This window comes from Dromiciops gliroides, chromosome 2 (assembly GCF_019393635.1).
Source record: "Dromiciops gliroides isolate mDroGli1 chromosome 2, mDroGli1.pri, whole genome shotgun sequence".
Classification (NCBI taxonomy): Eukaryota; Metazoa; Chordata; class Mammalia; order Microbiotheria; family Microbiotheriidae; genus Dromiciops; species Dromiciops gliroides.
Window position 1 is genome coordinate 610,308,018 of NC_057862.1, and position 24,859 is coordinate 610,332,876.

At 39.1% G+C, this 24,859-nt stretch overlaps 1 protein-coding gene and 1 pseudogene across 4 annotated transcripts in view; one reads left to right on the forward strand and one right to left on the reverse strand.

The window, feature by feature from the left end:
• Window positions 1-24,859, reverse strand: part of MTA3 (metastasis associated 1 family member 3) — a 223,845-nt gene that overhangs the window by 127,059 nt on the left and 71,927 nt on the right. The gene's annotated exons all lie outside the window — the stretch shown is intronic.
• LOC122743091 lies at window positions 4,147-4,623 on the forward strand (annotated as a pseudogene).

Below are 24,859 nucleotides of genomic sequence, written 5' to 3' on the forward strand. Positions count from 1 at the left end.
GCATGCAACTTAAAAAGTTAGAAAAAGAACAAATTAGAAATCCCCAATTAGATACTAAATTAGAGATCCTGAAAATCAAAGGAGAAATTAATAAGATTGAAAGCAAAAAAACTATAGAATTAATCAATAAAACTAAGAGCTGGTTTTATGAAAAAACCAATAAAATAGATAAAATGTTGGTTATTTTTATTTAAAAAAAAGAAAGAAGAAAACCAAATTACCAGTATCAAAAACGAAAAAGGGGATGTTACCACCAATGAAGTGGAAATTAAATCAATAATTAGGAATTATTTTGCCCAACTGTATGCCAATAAATTTGACAATCTAAATGAAATGGATGAATATTTACAAAAATACAAACTGCCCAGGTTAACTGAAGAAGAAATAAAATCCTTAAATAAACCCATATTAGAAAAAGAAATTGAACAAGCCATTAATGAACTCCCTAAGAAAAAATCCCCAGGGCCAAATGGGTTTACAGGTGAATTTTACCAAACATTTAAAGAACAATTAATTCCAATATTATACAAATTATTTGGAAAAATAGGTGAAGGAGTTCTACCAAATTCGTTTTATGACACAAATATGGTGGTGATACCAAAACCAGGCAAAGCAAAAACAGAGAAAGAAAATTATAGACCAATTTCCCTAATGAATATTGATGCTAAAATCTTAAATAAGATATTAGCAAGGAGATTACAGCAAGTGATCACCAGGATAATACACTATGACCAGGTGAGATTTATACCAGGAATGCAGGGCTGGTTCAACATTAGGAAAACTATTAACATAATCAACCACATCAATAAGAAAACTAACCAAAATCATATGATTATCTCAATAGATGCAGAGAAAGCTTTTGACAAAATACAACACCCATTCCTAATAAAAACACTGGAGAGTTTAGGAATAGGGAGAGCTTTCCTTAAAATAATAAACAGTATCTACCTAAAGCCATCAGCAAGTATTATATGCAATGGAGATAAATTAGAGGCCTTCCCAATAAGATCAGGGGTGAAACAGGGATGTCCATTATCACCCCTATTATTTAATATTGTACTAGAAATGTTAGCTTTAGCAATCAGAGAAGAGAAAGGAATTAAAGGAATTAGAATAGGCAAGGAGGAAACAAAACTATCACTCTTTGCAGATGATATGATGGTATACTTAAGGAATCCTCGAGAATCAACTCAAAAATTACTTGAAACAATTAACAACTTTAGTAAAGTAGCAGGATATAAAATAAATCCACATAAATCATCAGCATTTCTATACATGACCAACAAAGTCCAGCAGCAAGAGATAGAAAGAGAAATTCCATTTAAAGTAACAGTAGATAATATAAAATACTTGGGAGTCTACTTGCCAAGACAAACCCAGGAACTCTATGAACACAACTACCAAACACTCTTCACACAAATCAAATCAGATCTAAATAATTGGAAAGATATCAATTGCTCATAGATAGGCAGAGCTAATATAGTAAAAATGACAATACTGCCTAAATTAATTTACTTATTCAGTGCCATACCAATCAGACTACCTAAAAATTATTTTATAGAGCTAGAAAGAATAATAACAAAATTCATCTGGAAAAACAAAAAATCAAGAATATCCAGGGAAATAATGAAAAAAAATTCACAGGAAGGTGGGTTAGCGGTACCAAACCTGGAGCTCTACTATAAAGCGGCAGTCATCAAAACTATCTGGTACTGGCTAAAAAATAGAGTGGTAGATCAATGGAATAGGCTAGGCTCAGGAAATGCAGTAGTAAATGACATTAGTAATGTAGTGTTTGATAAACCCAAAGACTCCAGCTTCTGGGATAGGAACTCAGTATTTGACAAAAACTGCTGGGAAAACTGGAAGATAGTATGGCAGAAATTAGGCATAGACCAACATCTTACACCTTATACTAAAATAAGGTCAAAATGGATACACAATTTAGACATAAGAGGTAATACCATAGGTAAATTAGGAGAGAAAGGAAATAGTCTACCTATCAGATCTTTGGAAAGGAAAACAGTTTTTGACCAAACAAGAGATAGAGTGTATTATAAAATGCAAAGTGGATGATTTTGATTACATTAAATTAAAAAATTTTTGTACAAACAGAAGCAATGCATCCAAAATTAGAAGGGAGGCAGAAAGCTGGGAAACAATTTTTGAGGCCAGTACTTCTGATAAAGGCCTCATCTCTAAAATATATAGGGAACTAAATCAAATTTATAAGAACCCAAGTCATTCCCCAATTGAGAAATGGTCAAAGGATATGAACAGGCAGTTTTCTGATGAAGAAACCAAAGCTATCTATTCCCATATGAAAAAATGTTCTAAATCTCTAATGATTAGAGAGATGCAAATAAAATCAGATTGGCTAAAATGACAAAAAAGGAAAATAATAAATGTTGGAGAAGCTGTGGGAAAATTGGAACACTAATCCATTGTTGGTGGAGCTGTGAACTGATCCAACCATTCTGGAGAGCAATTTGGAATTATGCCCAAAGGGCGATAAAGCTGTGCATACCCTTTGACCCAGCAATACCACTTTTGGGTCTTTTTCCCAAAGAGATCATGGAAGGGGGAAAGGGACCCACATGTACAAAAATATTTATAGCTGCTCTTTATGTGGTGGCAAAGAATTGGAAGTCGAGGGGGTGCCCATCAATTGGGGAATGGCTGGACAAGTTGTGGTATATGAATACAATGGAATACTATTGTGCTGTAAGAAAGGATGAGCAGGAGGAGTTCAGAGAAACCTGGAGGGTCTTGTGTGCGCTGATGATGAGTGAGATGAGCAGAACTAGAAGAACATTGTACACAGTAACATCAACATTGAGTGTTGATCTACTATGATGGACTATATTCTTCTCACCAATGCAATGGCACAGAAGAGTTCCAGGGAACTCGTGATGGAAAAGGATCTCCAAATCCAGGGAAAAAAAAAAAAAGAACTGCAGAGTATAGATGCTAAATGAACCATACTATATCTTTTGTTTTTGATGCTGTTGTTTTTTTTTTCCTATTTTGAGGTTTTCCATCATCGCTCTGATTTTTTTTCTCTTATAACATGACTAATGCAGAAATAGGATTAATGTTATTATGTGTGTGTGTATATATATATATATATATATAAATAAAACCTATATCAGATTACCTGCTGTCTAGGGGAGGGAGGGGAGGGAGGGGAGGAGGGAGAAAAATCTGAAATTGTAAAGCTTGTATAAACAAAGGTTGAGAACTATCTTTACATGTAACGGAAAAAAAATAAAATACTTTATCAATTAAAAAAAAAAAAGAAGGAGTATTATACATAAACATGAAGTGAAACAAGTCCATATCTCAAGGAACTAACATTCTAATAAGAGAAGACAAAACATATAAGGGTTCAGCTACAAGGCAAATGAAAGGTCTTTAGGGTACAGTAGAACAAGGAAAATGGTAAAACTTGATAATCCAGGTGGCAAGTAATCCAAGTTGTCTAAGACTGCAGAAGGATGTAGACTGTTAATATATGAATGTATCCAGCAAATGTTTATTAAATACCTCTATATCTAGCATTCTGGCATTTTCAAATGTGGGGAAAGAACTAGTAGAAAATTTACCAGTTTATAGTTAATTAGCTTTCTGCCTAAAAATCTTGAGAGCTGACACACTAAGTAAAAAAAAAAAATTTGAAAAGTAGAAAGCCCAATGTTCTCCTTTCCTCGTGGCTTGAATGGTCTTTTTTCATTAGCTACTGCTGTTATTGTTATAATATTGCTACTTACTGCATACTGAAATTGCAAGAGCAACCCAAAGTTTTGAGAGACTCTGTTTTCCAAAGCACAAGAAACATCTGAATTTAAGTATGGTTTATTATAATCCTTTTTTGCTTACATGGGAAGTATTAATAGTTTTCTTTGAAAAATAACTAGGGGGCAGCTAGGTGGTGCAGTGGATAGAGCACCGACCCTGGATTCAGGAGGACCTGAGTCCAAATCCAGCCTCAGACACTTAACACTTACTAGCTATGTGACCCTGGGCAAGTCACTTAACCCCAATTGCCTCACCAAAAAAAAAAAAGAAAAAAAGAAAAATAGCTGCTTAGCTCTTTCCGTCCATTCGTCCTAGAGAAGAGGAGTGAGAGACAAGCAAAGCAGCGGCATGGGGGACATTTAGACAGAGCGTGCCTACCAGAAGCAGCCGACCATCTTCCAGAACAAGAAGTGGGTGCTGCTAGGGGACACCACCAAAGAGAAGCTTCCCAGATACTACAAGAACATAGGGCTGGGCTTCAACACCCCCAAGGAGGCCATCGAGGGCACTTACACTGACAAGAAATGTCCCTTCACTGGCAATGTCTCCATCAGAGGCAGGAACTTGTCTGGTGTGGTGACCAAGATGAAGATGCAGAGGACCATCATCATCCACTGGGACTACCTGGATTACATCCACAAATACAACGGATTCAAGAAAAGTCACAAGAACATGTCTGTGCACCTTTCACCCTGCTTCTGGGATGTCCAGATTGAAGACACTGTGATTGTGGGTGAGTGCAGGCCCCTCAGCAAAACCGAGAGGTTCAACGTGCTGAAGGTCACCAAGGCCGCCGGAACCAAGAAGCAGTTCCAGAAGTTCTGAGCCCCCTCCCCAGTGGTGGCGAGTGGCAGGGCATGTGCCCCAGGCCTGGCCAGCAGCTTTGCTAATAAAGGCATCCTCTCTATTAAAAAAAAAAGAAAAGAAAAGAAAAGAAAGATAGCTGCTTAACACTATATAATGATCAATTGTGAAAGACTTAGCTCTTCGCAGCAGTACAATGATACAGGGCAATTCAAAAGACTTATGATGGAAAATGTTCTCCACATCCAGAAAAAGAACTATGGAGTCTGAATGCAGATCAAAGTATACTATTTTCACTTTATTTGTTGTTGTTATTTTTTTCTTTTTTGTGGTTTCCCCCTTTTGTTCTGATTCTTCTTTTACAATGTGACTAGTTGGGAAATATGCATAAGATAATTGTGTATATATAACCTATATCTGATTGCTTGCCATCTTTGGGAAGGAGGAGAGAGAAGGGAGAAAAATTTAGAATACAAAATGTTACAAAAATGAATGCTGAAAACAATTCTTTACACATAATTGGAAAATAAAAATACTACCAAGAAAAGAAATGAAAAATAGCTGCTTAGGACCAGGAGAACATTATGCACTGTGACAGCAGTATTGTTCAATGAAGAACTAGGAATGGCTTAAGTATTCTTATCAATATAATGATCCAAGACAATCCCGAAGGACTAATGATAAAGCATATTATCCATCTCCAAAAAAAACAGACTAAAGCATGTTATTTTTTCATTTTCTTTCATTTTCTGTTTTATTCAAGTTTTCTTATACAAAATAACATGTTCTACATAATTGCACATGTATAACCTATATCCAATTGCTTGCTACCTCAGGGAGGGGGAAGGGAGGAAGGAGAAAAGGGACAGAATTTGGAAATCAAAACTTTAAAAAGAAAAAAGCTGCTTATATCCTCATAAATCTGTCAATGGTATAGTATGTTTTTCCCTTGCTTATTGATAACACCTACACAAAAGGTTTTGCTTTTACCACTCCTCCCAATTCTAAGATAAGAATAGCAACTTTAGAAAAACATGTTAAGACTTAAGTGCACTGCTGCTGAGTGAAGTGAGCAGAACCAGGAGAACATTGTACACAACAACGGCAATATTGTGCAATGATCAACTATGATAGACTTAGCTCTTCTCAGCAATACAATGATCCAAGACAATTCCAAAGGATTGATGATGGAAAATGTTCTCCACATCCAGAAAAAAACAACTGTGGAATATGAATACAGATTGAACTTTTGACAAAGAACAGAAACTCTTCAAGCCAAGAAAAACATCATCTTCATCTGAAAGTACTCACCAAAGGGGCATTGACAGCATTTGTACCCCTTACTCCCCATTCATCCAAGATCTAAACAATTACAATTCATCTCCTGCAACATATCGACATCAATGAAACTACACTGGCATGTATATGCATATTATATGTATATTTATGCATATATATTTTTGCCTCTACATTTTAACGCTGAGACAATCATGTTTGCCACATAACTTTTCATTTAGAGATTTAGATTGCTGCTAAATGTTAGGGGAGAGGTAGGAGAGAGCCTGTTTGATCACCTTTTCAACCTTTGGAATTAGCCCCACATAGAACGGTCACGACATATAAGGTGTGTGATGAAATAGAATACACCACTAAAGGGCAACTCTGACCAAAAAATATCCCGTAGAAAATTTCCTGTTAGAATTCCCCAGTGTGGTATTAACCTCCCACTACTATTGCTCGAAGAACAAAAAGGGAGATGCATCTCTAACTATGATCATCCAAAGTAGCTTCCAAAGATTCTACCCTTGATTTTACTATCCTTCCTTTCTTCCTAAATCCCGCAATAACCTTATCTCTCATTCTCTCCCCTTTAACACAGCATCAGGTGAAGAACACAATGTTACAATATAAAGGGATTTCAGTGTAAAAATATATGCAGTGAAGCAATGAGAAGTACTGTATCACAATACTCAGAGTGGCAGAGGTTTAAAGTACAGACTATTTCCCCCTACAAACATCCATTTTTAACTTTTAAGAGTTGTCAACAAACATTTACTAAGCCCTTGCTATATACTAGGCACTCTGCTAAGTTGTGGGAATACAAATATAATAGGAAAGGAGTCCTCAAGGAGTTTACATTTTAATAGAGGAATACAACACTAAAAGAACCCAGAATGCTAGAGGGGGAGGGCAGGGGAAGGAATGACCATTCTTGTCATGTAGAGATACTTGGAAGAGTAAGGAGAGAAACCTAGAGAGTAACGAAAACTTGGATGTCCTAACAGTCCTCATTAAAATAGAGGATCTGTGAAGAACCAGCCAGTCAGAGGAAGAGGGCATTTCTAGAGGCAGATGGTACTTTTATCTTTGTCTTTTTTTGGGGGGGGGGGTAAGAGGGAGCTATGAAGTGACTTGCCCAGGGTCACACAGCTAGTGTCAAGTATCTGAGGCTGAATTTGAACCCAGGTCCTCCTGAATCCAGGGCCAGTGCTCTATCCACTGCACCACCTGGCCGCCCCAAAGGGTAGTTTTAGAGTAAGAAGTCCATGGGTGAGGTAAACCTCCTGGCTGAAGAGGCTTCTATGCCATGACAGAGAAAGTCCAGAAAGTAAAGAATGCAGCCTGGAGTGGAAATATAGGCCACATCTCCCCACATAAACTCTTTTTTTTTTTTTGTGGGGCAATGGGGGTTAAGTGACTTGCCCAGGGTCACACAGCCAGTAAGTGTTAAGTGTCTGAGGCCAGATTTGAACTCAGGTCCTCCTGAATCCAGGGCCAGTGCTCCACCCACTGTGCCACCTAGCTGCCTCCCCACATAAACTCTTATCTCAGGCTGGTAACCCACCAAAAAAAAAAAAAAGTCATCAAACCTATTTAAATGGATTTGTTATCAGGCTAAACACCTGGCAACTAATATCTGAACACTCCAGTGTACAATTCATTTACATCTGTTGAATTATGTTCTTCACACAGAGGTTTGTATATAAAAATAAAAGGCACTTGGGACCGGAAGAAAAAGGCATATTGGGACCAAAAGAAGTAGGTACAAGGACCTGAATCACTATACAGTAAATTAGAAGGAGTCCACTAAAATGTTCCCCACTTCCAGGAGGAAGTTTCAACATAATCAAAATATATCATCCTCCTCACCTCCCAGGGAAAGAAAGAGAAAAGCCATGGAAACAGATAATAAAGAAAGCCACGGACTATTAGCAATTAATAGGGAGACATTATGGTATAATAGAATCTAAGGATCTCCACTGAAATTACAATTCTACTATTTAGTATCAGTCTAATTTTCAGCCAGTCATCTAACTTCCTTGAGACTCAGTTTCCCAATTAGTAGAATGTACTAGATGATCTCTAAGTTATGTTCCAGTTCTAAATCTCTGGATATTAAGTTATCTAGTTGGAGTGATCAAGGAAGGCTTCATAGAAGAGATGTCATTTGAACTAGGCCTTAAAAGATAACAGGACTTTGATAAAGAGAGGGCCAAGAAAAGCAAAGGCAGGGTGTATGATGGAGTGGGAACCAGGGTTTCAATCCCAGTACCCAAAGCAATATCCTTTACCTCTCTGAATCTCAGTTTCCTCAAGTATAAAATAAGAAGCCTGGAGTAGATGAATTTCTAAGGACCCTTTCAGGTCTAAAGCCAATGATGCAGAAGGCATATTAAATATGCAATATGCAAGGGGCAATATTAAAGTAACACTGATTAGTATACATCTGAATAAGAGGATTGGACATGTATATATTAATAATAATTAATAATAATAATGGAAAGCCAAGTTGGCACTATATTGTAGACATAGACAGCCAAGTTGAATAGTTTTAATTTTATCTGTAAGAAATGAGGTGTTATGAAATCAATCAAATATTAAGCATTTATTAAGCACCTGAGAAAGATCATTTTAATAGCTGAGGAAAGAATGGACTGGAGTAGGGAGAGATCTGAGGCAGGCTATAGCAATTGTATGAAGACTGGCGTATTGTTAGGCTAGCTAGGCCCTAGCATAAAAAAATGACTCTGACTACTGATTAACCAGACCTTGAACCAGGAAGTTCCTATATTCTCAATTTAGTCAGCTTAATATTTAGGCAAAGAATGTATGATTCTACTGATAATCAGTTTAGCAAACTTCACCTAATCGATGTATGTAAAGTTACCAAAATTCCCCTATCACAATGCCCTTGTGATTAATAAGGGAGACAGGGAGAGTATAGGGAAGGGAAGGAAATGGGTTGTCATCCAGGTCACTTACTATTTTACTGCCCCTTCAGTCTCCCTCTTATTCAGTCCTTGTGAATCTGCTCAGCAACAATCAGGTACAAAAGCAGACATTCAGAGACATGTGCTTTAAACAGGAGTATACATCCCAAAATAGGCCCCTGTCACTACCTGTATGGCTCTTGGAACTGATGAACTAGGGAGCCATACACTTGCATGCCTATGAGTAATAAATTCCCTGATTTGTAATCTAAGGCAGCTGTGGTACAATGGGCAGAGGGCTAGGCCTGGAGTCAGGAAGACAGACCTAAGTTCAAATCCAGCCTCAGATATTTACTTATTGTGTGGCTCTGGAAAACCACTTAGTTCCTGTTTGCTTCAGTTTCCCCTAATATTAAAAAAAATGGGGGGCAGCTGGGTGGTGCAGTGGATAGAGCACCGGTCCTGGAGTCAAGAGTACCCGAGTTCAAATCCGGCCTCAGACACTTGACATTTACTAGCTGTGTGACTCTGGGCAAGTCACTTAACCCCAATTGCCTCACTAAAAAAAAAAAAGAAAGAAAGAAAAAGAAAACAGGTGACCTTGGAGAAAACAATTTCAATCTAGTAAGGAAGATGGAACTCAAGAGTTAATCCTCCCCCCATAAAAGGGAGGGAGTATTAAACAGAATAGAGGCAAAGACTATAGACAGTGTTTTCTAGGGTTTTGATTCTGAAAGGAAGAAGAAATAAAAACCATTACACCTTGTAGGTAGGAAAGAATCAAGTAAAGGTTATTTTAAGAATTGGAAATCCTTGAACATTTATTTAGCAGAACATCAGGACAAACTGAATAGGGGAGACATTATTTTGGCAACATGGGGAACAATCAGGAGGCCACTATAATAAAGGAGAAAGGAGGTGAAAGCCTAATTATTCATAATATGGCTATCCATTTTTTTCTTTAAGATCTCTAGAGTTGGAAATTTGATAGTTCTTTTAACATTTTTTCCTTTCATCATCAAGGCATTTTCCTGATTTTAATCAACACTTTAATTTAAAGACTTTTTTTCAGTTTCTGTACCCTTATGATTTGAAGAACCACCCTGTTCCTACAAAATGCTAGGAGTTTCAGCAGCAAAAAAGATATAGAACAGAGGTAGAGCAGAATTCTCAAGTACATGCAGATGGCATTTTCACATACCCCCTCCTCCCTAGAACAGACATCCAGCAACCAATAGTTACTTCTCATAGGACTACTGAGACAGTTGGTAGCATAGTATATAGAGTCTGAAGACAGGAAGACCTAAGTTCAAATCAGGCCTCCAATGCTTACTAACTGTGTACCTCTGAAAAACTTACTTGACCTCTGTTTGTCTCAGTTTCCTCAATTGTAAAATGGGGATAATAACAGCACCTCATAAGGTTGTTCTAAGGATCAAATTAAGTAATATTTGTAAAAATCACTTAGCACTGTGTCTGGCACATAATAGATGCTATATGAATACTTATTCCCTTCCTCTTCACCCTCCTGAATGTGCATTTACTGAGAAGCAAGCCAGGTGGCCCATACCACCACCACATTACAAAACTATAAGGCATTAATAGGTCACTTATTCTAAGACCGGACTAGCACTAGGGAGAGTAAAAAGAAAGTGTTTCCCCCAGAGAAATTAGAAAGGCTATCATGCAAATACACTATTAATCCTCCAGGAGGACACTTATATGTATATCTATTCACTGGAAAATGTTCATTTCCTCTCTGCAAAACCTAGATTTTTTATTAATTTCATTATACCACCAGATCACTTGATGGTATCCTAGGGAATAGTTCACAATTCATCAAATGCAAGAGCCTTGCTGCAAAAAAAGGTGATATCAGGCAGGTAGGTGGCTCAGTGGATAGAGCACCAGCCCTGGATTCAGGAGGACCTGAGTTCAAATCCAGCATAAGACACTTAACACTTACTAGCTGTGTGACCCTGGGCAAGTCACTTAACCCCAATTGCCTCACCTCAAAAAAAAAAAAAGGTGATGTCATATCACAAAAGGTCTTCTATATTTTGTTACAATAATAGGCAAGAAAGAAAATTACTTATGTCAAGTCAACAACTGGAAGGGTTGTACTTGATAGGCAAATGTGTTCTACTCTATTCCATGACCAAGGACAGCACTCCTAATTCCATCCAGCTATTTGAAAATAAGCCATTGGTCATAGAAAGAAGTGCAGATGAGAAAATATAAAGGGTTTACTATAATCAATAGGAACTTAATATTTACTGAAAAAGTGATCTATTTCAACATTGAAAAATCATCTAACGGCCATTAGTACAATCTTTGTGTTAGGATAATACATCTTTATTTAAAACAGAGTTCCTAAGACTTTTTTTTAATGTCAAAGATCCCTCTAACAATCTGATGAAGCCAAGGACATTTTCCCAGAATAATAGTTGGTTGCCTAAATTCATAATGGGAGGAAATGTTAAATTTCATTTAGAGGTTAGTGAAAATAAAGATGCAGTTTCCTTTTCCATCCAATTAGATCTTCTGCAATCTATGTGCAGAACCCTTGAGAGTCCATGGACTCTAGATAAGAAATCTTGACGGCCAATTAGGTGGCGCAGTGAATAAAGCACTGGCCCTGGATTCAGGAGGACCTGAGTTCAAACCCGGCCTCAGACACTTGACACTTACTAGCTGTGTAACCCTGGGCAAATCACTTAACCCTCATTGCCTCCCCCCCCCCAAAAAAAATTCAAATTCCTTGCCACCACAAAAAGAACAGCTATAAATACAGAAATCTTGATGTTCTTAACTGCTCAATAGGATGCATAACTAAAACAGCACTTTGTTTATAGAAGAGACTATGAAACAGGTTCAGGTTTGGTGTATTTGTGCTTGGCTACTGGGCCAGTGGGCATCCTTCTGTATTCAGCATAAGGTACTCTACCATGCAATATTATATTCTCACCTTTATTTTTTAATATATCTCCCTCTCCCACTAAGAGTGCATATCTTACAAGAAAAAAAAAAAGACAGGAAAAAGCAAATGAGTGTCACAAAGAAGGTTGACATTCCCTGTCTCAACATTTTTGGTTGCAAATAAATATAACCCTATGTCAGGCTCCAGAAAGTCTCTTAAAAGAAATGAATATCACTAGAAATAGTTACAGGTTTAATTATAAATAACCTTGCATTTTTTTGAGCCTATAAACATTTACTGGAGAGGAACTATCAAGCAGTCAATAGGACCTTCCTCAAAGTCTGTCAGACCTGGGTTCTAGTCCCTCCTCCAACATATACTCAGTGTGGGACCCTAGACAAAAGCAATCAGAAAAGGTGGTAACCTGTACTGGTAAAAGGAATTTCTCACCCAAAAGTTCCCTGTATCAGTGAAATCAATGGTGTAGTTTTTATGTTAAACATCTGCCAGGGTTTTGGTCCAACTTGAGCAAACCTGAGCAGACATTTAAATAACTTTTATAAATGACAGAAGTTTTATTATCCTACACTTTTGGCACCAATTGTGAATTAGATTCCTTATTCTCTCTTTTTAAAATTTCTTTATTATACACAATAGAATTTTTCTGGAATTTCTCTGACTGACTTCATTTTCCTATCAGCAAAGGACCTGATTATGTGGCTTCCACATAAGCCTTACCAAATGCAACTGACACACCCTTAATTATATACTGGTAGTTACATCAAACATTTAGAAAACGGTACTTCCTGTAAAGATAAAGAGTTAGAAAAAGAGTTAGGATATTGATTGCTTCTACTAAAAATGTCCATAAAGTACTGAAGAAGAAACAGGTTTAAGAAAGAGATAGGATGGGGGCAGCTAGGTGGCGCAGTGGATAGAGCACCGGCCCTGGAGTCGGGAGAACCTGAGTTCAGATCCGGCCTCAGACACTTAACACTTACTAGCTGTGTGACCCTGGGCAAGTCACTTGATCCCAATTGCCTCACCAAAAAAAAAAAAAAAAAAAAAGAGATAGGATGACATGTAGCTGCATATGCCAAGGATCTATGTGATTGGCTAGCTTTAACCATATTTGAATCATCCATGTATTATGGCCAGAAGGTTACCTTGCAGCTTTCTGGAAAGGAAGAATAATTACCTCCTCAGCCAGGTAGCATTTACTCCCCAAAACAACAGGTCTTCAAAAAGGAAGCAAAAAGGGGTAAAGTAACTATATTGGGGCAGGAGCTTTCTGTTATTAATAAAGTTCAAAATTCCTCATTCAAAATTAACTTGACTGGGGCAGCTAGGTGACACAGTGGATAAAGCACTGGCCCTGGATTCAGGAGGACCTGAGTTCAAACCCGGCCTCAGACACTTGACACTTACTAGCTGTGTGACCCTGGGCAAGTCACTTAACCCCCATTGCCCCACCAAAAAAAACCAAAAACAAACAACAACAACAACAACAAAACCTAACTTCTTGCCTCTGAAAGCAGAGCAGCATTCTCAAGGATCATCAGAACTGGCATACAATTTAAGATCCAAAAGGGAGGTGACTGGCAAACATACCTAAGTAAGAGGAAGCATGACAGCAAAGCTCTCTCCATAACAACTCTATAAATATTGAGAAGAAGCACCAAGACAAATGATGATGGGAAAATCTAAGGAAAATCCCATCCAAGGTCAGCCCTGGAAGACAAGCACAAGCCTGCTAGCACTGGGGAGGGGCAACAGATAAGAAGGCCCAACAAAACCTTCCAAATTGGTCTGGGGCCTGTGTCTGTGTACCAGAACAAGGCCCAAAAGCAGAGATGAGCCCACAGCTGTGTTACTGACCCTAGAGCAAGATTTGTGGGTAAAGACCAGTGGTAGGGCCCATAGCTAAGTACATGGGACAAGGAACTCAAGCCAAAAGGATGAGCTGTAGTTCTGTCACTCTACCTTTCCAAGTAGCTGAGGCAGATACCACTGCTAAGCATATACCCTAAGGAGGACAATGATAAGAAGACCTCACATACAATTAAATATTGATAGCAGATAGATAGATAGATAGACAGACAGACAGACAGACAGACAGACAGAGATAGATAGCAGCCATTGCAGCACTTTTTCTAGTTAGGAGTAAAGAAATGGAAATAAAGTAGGTGTCCATCAGTTGTGTAATGGCTAAAACAAATTTTGGTTAATGAATGTAATGGAAAATTACTGAGCTATAAAAAAAGACAAATATGTTGAATACAAGGAAATACTCATGTGAACTTATACAGAGTAAAGTAGACAGAATCAAGAAAACAATGTACACAATGACCACAACCATGAAAATGAGGGGGGGAAACCATGTGAGCAGAACCAGGAGAATATTGTGCACAGTGACAACAATATTGTTTGATGAAGAACTGTGAATGACAACTTTTCTCAGCAATACAATGATCCAAGACAATCCCAAAGGACTAATGATAAAGTATACTATCCACCTCCAAAGAAAGAACTGATATTGATTGAACACAGACTGAATCCTGCTATTTTTCACTTTCTTTCATTTTTTTCTTTTATTCAAGTTTTCTTGTATAAAATGACTAATATCTGATTGCTTACTGCCTCAGGTAGGGGAGAGGGGAGGGAGGGAAGGAGGGAAGGAAAGACAGAATGTGGAACTCAAAACTTTAAATAAAAATGTTTATTATTAGAAAAAAAAGAAAAAAAGAAAAAAGTTTGGAATTATAGAACATGTTCCATACCTATAGATCTCCATATGTACTTTGTAATTTTGTAATATTCCCTTTCAGTTGTTTTGTTCTTGGTTGTTTTTCCCCCCCATTTACATGGTTGTGGTGATTGTGTATATTGTTTTCTTGATTCTGTTTACTTATGAGTGTTTCCATGTATTCAACATAGTTGTCTTTTCTTATAGCTCAGTAATTTTCCATTACATTCATTAACCACAATTTCTGAAATCGTCCGGTTTGTCATCTCTTATAGCACAATAATACTCCATCACCATCATATATACCACAGCTTGTTTAGCCATTTCCCCAACTGATGGGCATTCCCCTGATTTCCTATTCCTAGCTACCAGGAAAAAAAAAAGCTGCTATAAATATTTTTATACAAATAGGTCTTTTTCTCTTTTTTGTGATGTCTTTGGGATATAAGCCTAGCAGTGATATTGCTGGATCAAAGGGTATGCACATTTCTATAGCCCTTTACACACAGTTCCAAATTGCTCTCTAGAATGGTTGGATCTTTTCAACTGGGTTAGCATCCCAGTTTTCCCACATCCCCTCCAACATCCAATATTTTCCTTTTTTGTCATATTTGCCACTCTGATAGGTGTGAGGTGGTACCTCAAAGTTGTTTTAATCTGTATTTCTCTGATCAACAGTGATCTAGAGCATTTTTTTCATATGATTATAGATAGCTTTTATTTCTTTGTCTGAAAATTGCCTGATCACATCATTTGACAATTTATCAATTGGGAAATGATTTGTATTTTTATAAATTGGACTCAGTTCTCTATATATTTGAGAAATGAGACCATTATGAGAGATAATCATTACAAAAATTCCTTTCCCAGTTTTCTGCTTCCCTTATAATCTTGGTTATACTAGTTTTGTTTCTGCAAAAAACTTTTTAATTTTATATAATCAAAATTATCTTTTACAAATTTCAAATTTTTTTCAAAAAATTCTTTAGAAAACATAAAAATTCTTTATTTAACCATAGCCAGTCAGTATTGAGATTAAACATATTAAAAACAAGGTTTTTTTTTGGTTAATAACAGCAAAATTAGCAAGGCAGTAACTTAAACCACTAAGCTTAAGTAATTATATATTCTTCACACTTTTTTATATACACTATTTTTAGCTCCCTTTAAAGAAGATAAAGTAACTTGATAAAAATTTCTATTAGTTGTTATTGTGTTTTGTAGGAAAGGTTTAAAACAGTAAAGTAACCAGAAATAAATTAAGCAAAACAAGGATGGAAATAAACTGAAAAACAACAAAGTGTTCACCCATTCCCAAATTAGTCTTCCTCATCCTTTTAAATATCAAACCTCACTCACTTTCCTTCATCTTCTATCTGACCTTTTTCATGCTCTGAAAGAGCATTTTAAGAGACTCCACTCAGAAGAGGCCACTATGGCCTGGAGGGAATATTTTAATTTTGAACTGCCTTTGTCCCCTTAGTTGGATAATTGCCACATTTCTCTAATGACTACCAGTAACCAGAAGACTCAGTTCTTGTTACTTGTGACAGATCTGAGACACATACTGGAGTAGGGAGGGAGGGAGAACAATCAGACCTCACTGCTCCTCTCCCTCCAAAAGCAAAGTTCTCAGGTACTGATTCTCTCTCTTCTTCCTCCTTTTTTTCTTTAAAAAATGTTATTTGTTATACAGAATAGTTGGAGGAGGGGGAAATACAAGAAGAAACATTAGTGAAATAAAAAAAACAAAAGATAATAATTTTTTTAAAAACTGAGGGGGGAAGCTAGGTGGCACAGTGGCTAAAGCACCAGCCTTGGATTCAGGAGTACCTGAGTTCAAATCCAGCCTCAGACACTTGACACTTACTAGCTGTGTGACCCTGGGCAAGTCACTTAACCCCCATTGCCCCACAAAAAAAGAAAGAAAGAAAGAAAGAAAGAAAGAAAAGAGTGTGGGGGGGAGGGACTAAGTGGCATGGTGGAAAGAGCACTGATCCTAGAGTAAGGAGGGCCTGAGTTCAAATCCAGCCTAAGACACTTATTGTGTGACCCTGGGCAAGTCATTCAACCCTCATTGCTTCAAAAAGAAAAAAAGAAAAAAAAGAGAAAACCAAGAGTGAGCTCTCGAACTCATGACACGCCACAGAAAAATGCCCAGAGCAGCAAAACTCACAAAAGAATGTGCTGAAATCACCTTTGTGGTAAAATATGAAAGTTTTTAACAGTCGGTTAGGATAACTGAAAGACGCCAGTTTTTCAAGGACCACCCTTTTGGGGAGGAGATGAACAGTCCGCCTGCTGCGCATGTCAGACTGCCTGCCGGGTACAGTCCGCCTGCTGCGCATGTCAGACTGCCTGCCAGGTACAGTGCGCCTGCTGCGCATGTCAGACTGCCTGCCGGGTTTTTTTTTGACTTCCGGGGTGGAGAAAAGGAGAGAGGCCTTTTTGCCTGCTGGGCGGGACTCCTGACGGCGCGGCACGGACTCTCTCTCTCCAAAGGTGGCCTTGTCGGTTGGTGGCCTTGTCGGTTGGTGGCCTTGTCGGTTTGGTGAGTTGTTATAAGGAATATAGACTAAGCTTAGACTTAAGACGATTTGTATTGTGTTTCTACTTTCCTATCCTTCTAACCAACATCACCTTGTGACTATCATAACTATAAATAAAAAGGTCTATCTAGAAAACCAAAACCTGCTTCCATTTACTAGTTTGGGAGATAAATTAAGGGAAAGGTTAAGTAGGGGAGATTTATGATCTAATATCCAATTTTAAATCTCACAGTTTTGGCGACCCCGAAGGGACCTTAAGGACCCTCCCACCCTCCCTAGTTTGGCCATAAGCCGGCCAATTCGGTGGATTTTCCAAATTACCCCCCCCCCCACGGACTTTCCCTTTGTCTAATCTCCCTTAAAGACTTTAAGCCTCTAAGAGTCTTGCTTTAAACAGAAAAGCCAGCCCAGTTTAAAGGGCAAGATGCTCGAATATTCTACTATCCCTTTGATTTTTCTCATCGGAATGTATTGGGACAGCATAACATCCCGACTTAGAGGAATAGTTTACTCAATGGTCCTTCATAACATTATTGGTTTTTTCCTCATTCAGGCAGCAAAAAGTTTTTTGTATAATAGTATACGTGAGAATCTTTGGGAAAATACGTTTAATATAAGTAGAAATTTTATGCCTGCAATTGAAATACCTTTTAATACCACATCCATAGTTCATACGACTAAGGATTTTATTTTTTTTTGGTTTTTTTTTGTTTTTGTTATTATCATTGTTTTTGTTATTATCATTGTTATGATATGGGGGAAATTCTCACATATGGAGAGAGACCTCGAAATGAAATTCTCACATATGGAGAGAGACCTCAAAATGGCTGTTTCTACTAGAGATGATCCAAGTTCAGAATCAGATCAGCAGAAACTACTCCCTCTGCAGGAAGCTATAGAACATAGTAAGAAGGGAGTGCCAATTCAAGTCAGAAAATATAGCCCCTTTAGACCAAGTGACTTGAGCGCATGGAAATCAATCATCCCTAGTTTTGAGAAAAATCCTAACACTGTAATTTCACAGTTAAGGACTATATTTAATGCATATCAACCCAGTTGGGCTGATGTTACTTGCCTTTTGGAAACTTTACTGTCCCCAACTGAGATTACAGATGTTATCTCAGCAGGAAATGCCCTTGTTGCGAAAGGTAAGGCCGATGTGGAATGGCCTCTAAAGGATCCAGAGTGGAATTATAATGATGATAGGGATTTCCAAAGATTAAAAGATGCTAGAGAAACACTTCTGAAGGGAATGGAATCTTGCTCTAGAAAACCAGAAAACTGGCAGAAATTTTTAAGCCTACCTCAGGAGGCTAATGAAAGACCAAACAGATTTTATGATAGACTTTGTGAGGCCGCTAGACAGTACACCAGATTGGATCCAGTAGATTTAAGAGATTCCTGTATCATTCTCAACACATTTGTTTATAATTCACTGCCAGAAATACGCAGATACTTTCTGAAACAATGTCCAGACTGGAGAAATCTCTCAGTAGATAGAATTAAGGAACTTGCAAATTATGTCTTTGACTCACGTGAGGAAGATCCAGATCACCCTAAACAGAGCATTCTGGCACCAGCGATTACTAGTCAGCCATGTGGATACCGGAGCAAGGACACTAAGGTGTGTTGTTACTGTCGTAAGGAGGGGCATGAATTGAGAGAATGTAGGACTTGGAGAAGAAATTCTAATTCTAATTACAGGCGAAATCAAAATAGAAATAGATCTTTTTGGAGGAATACAGAAAGGCAGTACCAGAATAATGGTAACCAAGACCCCCCTCAGAAGAGGACACAGGAATGATGGTGTCTTGGGGAGGAATGGAACATAGATAATGAAAGCCATATATTCCCAGATCCGGATTTTTTGAATGCACTTGTGCCAGTCCATTCACCTCCCCAGAGTAATGAACCACATGTCACCTTAAAAGTGGGGGAGACTTATTATGATTGTCTGCTAGACACAGGAGCCTCTAAATCAGTATTAGTAAGCAAACCAGATGCTGGGTGTAGACCTGTAGGATATTTGAATGTAGTGGGAGTCTCAGGAAAGAGCCAGAGAGTGGCAAAATTGAATCCTCGCATGGTATCTATGGGGCCCTTAACAGTAGAACATTCATTTTTACTCATGCCTGATGCCCCTGTAAATTTATTAGGTCGTGATCTCCTTTGCAAGCTTAGAGCAACCATATCTTGTGCTCCAGATGGGGCTGTCTCCTTACAATTGCCAGAGGATACTGTTCATTTATTACCAATTTTACTTACAGAAGCTCAAGGAACAGCAGGGGAGGTATCCAAAATCCCCTCTGACATTCCTGAGTCTTTATGGGCCTCATCCCCTAATGAGGTGGGGCTCCTTAAGTCTGCCATGCCTGTTACCTTTAAAGTTAAGGGGGGACCACCCCCCTCCATTCCACAGTATCCATTGTCTAGGGAAGCAATAGAAGGGATCACCCCTATAATTGAGGCTTTGAAAAGCCAGGGTATTATTATTCCATGTCATCACTCTCCATGCAATACTCCCATTTTGCCAGTTAAAAAACCCAAGCCTGGGCCAGATGGTAAACCTGTTTATCGCTTTGTGCAAGATCTTAGAGCGATTAATAATTATGTTATTCCTAGACATTCTATAGTCGCAAATCCGGCTATGATAATTTCCTCAATTCCCTATGAATCTACATGTTTCACAGTGGTAGACCTTTGCTCTGCCTTTTTCTCCATACCAGTACATGAGGACTTCCAATATTTATTTGCTTTTACCTGGAAAAATAGACAGTGGACCTGGACTAGACTCCCACAGGGATTTGTAGACAGTCCCACATTATTTTCCCAAATTTTACAGCAGGATCTGGCCTCTATTACCTTTAAAGCCTCCACACTAGTACAATATGTTGATGACTTACTTTTGGCCTCTCCTAATGCTGAAATTTGTCAGGAAGATAGCCGTCACTTACTGCTGGAGCTGCACAAGAGAGGACACAAGGTTTCCAAGACAAAGGTACAATGGTGTTTGCCCCAGGTAGAATATTTAGGATTTATTTTGGCTGCTGGAACTCGCTCTGTCTCTTCTAAGCGAGTCCAGGCCATTCAACAACTCTCTGCCCCCACTACTAAGAGGCAGTTGAGAGCCATTCTGGGAGCAGCTGGGTACTGTAGACAATGGATACCCTCTTTTGGTGAAATTACTAAACCCCTCATAGCTCTTACAAAAAGTTCTGTTCCAGACATTTTACAGTTGGATCCCCAGCATCTCTCAGCCATAAAAGAATTAAAACGGGCCTTGTTATCAGCACCTGCCCTAGGACTGCCAGATTATAGTAAGCCTTTCACTCTCTTTGTGCATGAACAAAGGGGGGTGGCTTCTGGAGTCCTGACTCAGTCACTGGGGCCTAACCAGCGTCCTATAGCCTACTATTCAATTCAGCTGGACCCTGTAGCGGCTGGAGTGCCACCTTGCCTTAGAGCAGTGGCGGCCACAGCGCTTTTGGTAGAAAAAGCCTCTGATTTGGTCCTAGGTAACCCTCTAACTGTGCAATGCCCTCACGAAGTGGAGGCTCTCTTACTACGTCACAGGACACAAGCCTTTTCAGATCAAAGGCTGGCTAAGTATGAAATAACCCTGTTAGGTAATGAGAATATCACTTTAAAACGCTGCACAGTTCTTAATCCAGCAACACTACTCCCTAATTTACCATTCTCGGGGGAACCGTTGCATGACTGTGCTTCTTTAGTTGATATGGCTGAAAAACCCCGTGATGATCTTTTTGATACACCTTTAGAAAATCCTGATCTTGTCCTCTATACAGATGGTTCCTCATTTATGAGAGAGGGAACCCGTTTTACTGGAGCTGCTGTAGTTTCTGATTATGACACCCTCTGGGCAGCTTCTCTGCCTTCCCATTTTAGTGCACAGGCTGCTGAACTTGTGGCTCTTACACAGGCCTGTAATATAGCTAAAGATAAGAGTGCCACCATTTTTACTGACTCGAAATATGGCTTTGGCATATGCCACTTTATTGGTATGATTTGGCGTCAACGAGGCTTTCTAACATCCTCGGGCAAGGCTATTGCCAATGGGGACCTTCGTTTATTATTTATATGTCATTATACTCTGGGTATGGTTTGGAATTATTGTATATATCACTAATATATTCTCAGTTATGCAGCATAGCACACATTTTTACCATCATATTGTCTTTGGTGAAATTAATGAGATTTCAGAAATATGGAAACTTATCATTTCAGAGACTAACTTGCTGTGAACTCTGACGCAGGCCCTGGAGAGAATATATGTGCAACAAAAGGAGAGACAGGTATACGTAAGTCCATGGTTTGCTTATGATGGTGACTATGTAGAGCACAATTACTAGGCACAGTCCAGTATTCATCCTCTCTCCCTCCTAATTTAACCTAATTTAACTGAACTTATTTATCTTTTTATCTCACTCAGTTGAATTCACCTGTGGCCTAGCACAATCACTGGCTGTCTCAGAACCATGAGATATGGTATGATAACCTTTCCATAACATTTTCAGGTGTCATGAACACATACTAAATTTGGCTTTGATCCAGACACATGGTGGTAAAAAGTGTTACACATTGCATAACTACCTCAACCCTCTATTACAAGTCTAACCATATAAAGGAGGGAATGTAATGGAATTTATTAATTTGATCATTGACAATGCTATGCTAAGGTTTTAAAAATACAGCAATTCAAACAGTTAAAGAAGATAATCCAGCTTTCCAGACCAGAGTCCAGAATCCAGTTTTCCAGACCAGAATCCAGTTTCCTCCTGATGACATCTTACCACTTCAAGAAGACAAGAGAACTCAGAGACTTTATATGAACTGTTTTGCTTTATTAGCTTTTACTATCTCCTTTCTGTTATATACTATCTGTAACATGTACTCTCTGCAGAGGCTCTCCCTTTGCAAGACTAATGTCAAAGCGTCGGTTCATGAGGAAAAAAAAAAAATCGCCCCTCTGGACAAAACTTTCCTCTCTTCCTTTTCTGTATTGTTGTTCGCATATTATTAGTCAGCAAAAGTTATTATATTCTTTTTACTGTTCCATCAAGGAAACATTCCGTTTCTTGAGGAAGCAAAGGGGGGAAATGTGGTAAAATATGAAAGTTTTTAACAGTCGGTTAGGATAACTGAAAGACGCCAGTTTTTCAAGGACCACCCTTTTGGGGAGGAGATGAACAGTCCGCCTGCTGCGCATGTCAGACTGCCTGCCGGGTACAGTCCGCCTGCTGCGCATGTCAGACTGCCTGCCAGGTACAGTGCGCCTGCTGCGCATGTCAGACTGCCTGCCGGGTTTTTTTTTGACTTCCGGGGTGGAGAAAAGGAGAGAGGCCTTTTTGCCTGCTGGGCGGGACTCCTGACGGCGCGGCACGGACTCTCTCTCTCCAAAGGTGGCCTTGTCGGTTGGTGGCCTTGTCGGTTGGTGGCCTTGTCGGTTTGGTGAGTTGTTATAAGGAATATAGACTAAGCTTAGACTTAAGACGATTTGTATTGTGTTTCTACTTTCCTATCCTTCTAACCAACATCACCTTGTGACTATCATAACTATAAATAAAAAGGTCTATCTAGAAAACCAAAACCTGCTTCCATTTACTAGTTTGGGAGATAAATTAAGGGAAAGGTTAAGTAGGGGAGATTTATGATCTAATATCCAATTTTAAATCTCACACCTTCTAACCAAGAACTGCTTGGAAGGTCAGAAGGAGGGAGCTGCTGTGCTGATACAGGAGTCAAGCCCAACCCCACAGTCACCCTGACACAGATCCAGTCCCAGGAAGGTCTCACCAGAGAAGGAGACCCCCCAGAGCCTCTGAATCACCTGAAGCGCCAGTGTCATCTGGAACTAAGCTTACAGTCTGGTGAGAGGGCTGAGCCCTGGGCAGGGGGGAGACTACAGGGGTCTATGCTGGTGCTGAGACAGAACTTGGATTTTTCACCCCTGCTGAGAACCAGGAGGTAGGCTCAAGTAGCAGTGGCCCAGGTGGGAGAGGGGCACAGACTCATCAGAGCTAACAACTACAACACACAAAGCTGATTGATTAGCAAGTTGGTCTGGGGTTATCTATGGACCAGGGAACAGGCCAGGCCAGTGAAGAACCTGATCCTCCTTAAATCATACCACCTGGGACTTCTTAAGCTTGGGATACTGCAGCCTGGAAACAGTGCCCCACTTTAAGGAGCTAAAAGTCAAGCAAAAGAAAGGCAAGATGAGCTGACAGAGAAAGGTGAGGACCATAGAAAGTTTCTTCATCAACAAGGAAGAGGGGCACCCTCAGAGGAAGATGTCAACATCAGGGCCCCTATAGCTAAAGCTTCCAAGAAAAATACGAATTGTTCTCAGGCCATAGAGGTGCTCAAAAAAGACTTTGAAGATAAAGTTAGAGAGGTAGAGGAAAAAATGGAAAGAGAAATGAGGATGATGCAGGAAAGACATAAGAAAAAAGTCAACAGCTTGAAAAGCCAAATTGGCCAAATGGAAAAGGAGGTACAAAAGCTCTCTGATGAAAATAACTGCCTAAGAATGAGGATTGAACAAATGGAAGCCAGTGACTTTATGAGAAACCAAGACACAATAAAACAAATCCAAATGAATAAAAAAAATAGAGGGCAATATGAAATATCTTCTGGGAAAAAATGCTGACCTGGAAAATAGGTCCAGGAGAGATAATTTGAAAATTATTGGTCTACCTGAAAACCATGATCAAGGAAAGAGTTTAGACATCATCTTCCAAGATATTCTCAGGGAAAATTGCCCTGAAATTCTGGAAGCAAAAGATAACATAGAAATTGAAAGAATTCACCAATCACCTCCAGAAAGAGATCCCAAAAGGAAAACTCCTAGGAATATTATAGCCAAATTCCAGAGCTCTCAGGTCAAGGAGAAAATATTGCAAGCTGCCAAAAAGAAAGAATTCAAGTACTGTGGAGCCCCAGTCAGGATAGCACAAGATCTAGCAGCTTCTACATTAAAGGACTGGAGGGCATGGAATATGATATTCCAGAGAACAAAGGAAATGGGATTACAACCAAGAATCACCTACCCAGCAAAACTCAGCATAATCTTTCAGAGGAAAAAGTGGGACTTTAAGGAAAAAGAAGACTTTCAGATATTTGTGATGAAAAGACCTGAACTGAATGGCAAATTTGACTTTCAAATACAAGTCCCTAGGGGGCAGCTAGGTGGTGCAGTGGATAGAGCACCAGCCCTAGAGTCAGGAGGACCTGAGTTCAAATCCAGCCTCAGACACTTGACACTTACTAGCTGTGTGACCCTGGGCAAGTCACTTAACCCTCAATGCCCCGAAAAAATAATAATAATAAATAAAATACAAGACCCTAGAGAACCATAAAAAATTGGAGCTGGGGGACATACCTGGGGTTGTACAGTGGACAACTGTCTTGTGTCTGAGACTGGGTTTTGACTGGGATCCCCCCGGGTCCAGGGGTGATGCTTTGTCCACTGTGTCACTAAGCTAGGTGATGACATCTTTAGGGTTAAGTTGAGGGGCTGAAGGGAATGCACTGGGGGAGGGGGAAGGGCAGAAGTGAAATCCCACATGAAAGAAACAGGAAAAGGCTTATGGAGTGGGGGAAGAGATAGGAGAGGAGCAGGGCAGTAAATGAATTTTACACTTATTAGAAAAGGCTCAAAGACCTTAAACTCATCAGAGCTGGCTCAAGGATGGACTAACACACACACACACACACACACACACACACACACACACACACACACACACACACAACTGGGTGGAGTAATCTATTTAATCTGGGCAGTAAATGAACCTAACACTCATCAGAA